At 33.9% G+C, this 1,766-nt stretch overlaps 1 long non-coding RNA gene across 1 annotated transcript; it reads right to left on the minus strand.

The window, feature by feature from the left end:
• Positions 1-384: 384 nt before the first annotated feature.
• On the minus strand, positions 385-1,127 carry LOC105778799 (uncharacterized). Its single transcript, XR_001128885.2, has 2 exons — positions 884-1,127; positions 385-787 (listed from the first exon to the last, which is right to left on the minus strand). It is a non-coding gene; the product is annotated as an uncharacterized LOC105778799 (long non-coding RNA).
• Positions 1,128-1,766: the final 639 nt, after the last annotated feature.

The raw sequence follows: 1,766 nt of genomic DNA on the forward strand, positions 1-1,766 counted from the left end.
TTATAAATAATATATAAGCTTCTCATAGTGAAATAAAAGATAATTTAAAAAAATTGCAAATGTAAAGATCTTATAGGGATTAAAGTTTGCAAGAATATCTGCTAGTTTTTAAATTTTACAAGTAGAATTAAATTGTCAACACAAATAGAATTAAATAATTGATAAGTGTCCTATAAGGTATACTAAAATATTAAAAATAAAGCATATGATAATTTTTTAGACTACTGACCTTGAAATTTTATGTTTAAAATTAATATTTCATGTAAAATAACTAAAATAGGTATATAATTTTATATTTCAAAAGAAAAACATGAAAGACAACATGTAAAATTTGTATTAAATATTATAATTGTTTATTTTTATATTAAAAAATAAAGCATAAGATTACATGCATTAAATATTGGAATTGTAATTGGTTTAGCAACTCAGTTGCGGAAGCCTCAACTCAAAGGACTTTCAAGTACAAAACTTGTCAATATCGTAGTGTACGTGAAGATTTTGGGTACAAGAACATATTTATCAATGTTGTAAGCTTAAAGAATAAATCAAATCAACCCTTAAGTTTCAATAACTCTCTCTCTCTCTATATATATATGCACATAGAACAAAAAAGATTAGAAAAAAGAGAAAAATGTTATGTTGGAGCAAAAATCCTAATGTAGTTTCCAAGGTAGGCACTTGAGGTGAGGCTGAGAGCAGGATTGGGTCCAAGTACTGGAGCATTCACCTCCACTTCCATCGCAACATTTGCAAACTACTCCAAGAGTGGCAAAAATCTTGGAATATCCTACAAATTACATAAAGATAAACCCATTAGTGGACTGAAAAAGAAACCATCAGCAATAAGTATAAGGCTCATGAGGATGAGAGAACAGATTGTTACTTTGTTGAACAGATTGAGCGGAAAGTGGCCTTGCGGCCTGGGATGTTGAGATTACAAGCAACAACATGAGCAGGAAAGCCAGGAACTTATTCATCTTCCCCTGTGTTTAGAGTGAGGTATTTTGGCAAATATAAATTGGTGAAGAGGCAATCAGAAGGGGGTGAATATAAGCAAAATGAAAAACCAATGATGGGGTTTAATTAATTTAATAATTAATAGGACATTTGTTGTGAATCTAGAAGGGTGGCTGTATTTTTGTTTTTGAAGAGGTGCGGGGGAAGGGCTTCTAAAGGACAAAGGTTGACGCGCCACACGTTCCCTACTTGTTTACGTTATCCAAAGAAACAACTTTGGTCGAAACTTCCCCCTAATGTGGGATCCACGACCTTAGTTACCCATACTTGTACGATTAGACAAGACCAAAAAATGTGCATACTTGTACCCTGAATCTTTGGAAAACTACAAATGGTCAAAACAAAGACCATACATGATCAAACAACAAAGGCCTAAAACAGCCAGAACAGAACCCAACAAAGTAGCAGCCTTGTCCCAAACAAAAAGTACCCAGCACACTCTAAATTCAAGATCCATAGGCTAACGCTGAATTTCGCAGCAGCTCATCAATGCTCAAAAAATTCACATCCTATAGATGGATTTAATGACAAGCAGCCCAGTGTTTACTGATACCAGTGGTAGCCCATGTTGTGGTGATACCTTTACCTTTGTTATTGCACTTTAAACCTCACGTGTGTGAAATTCAATCATCATTAATGGAGTAATTTACCAATAAAAGTTCTTTTTTTCAAAAGTTACCGAAATGGGCCAACTATTTAATTATTTACCGGAATGTTCCATTTTCCCCGAAATCGCGTCCACGTCAGCG

This window comes from Gossypium raimondii, chromosome 4 (assembly GCF_025698545.1).
Source record: "Gossypium raimondii isolate GPD5lz chromosome 4, ASM2569854v1, whole genome shotgun sequence".
Taxonomy (NCBI): Eukaryota; Viridiplantae; Streptophyta; class Magnoliopsida; order Malvales; family Malvaceae; genus Gossypium; species Gossypium raimondii.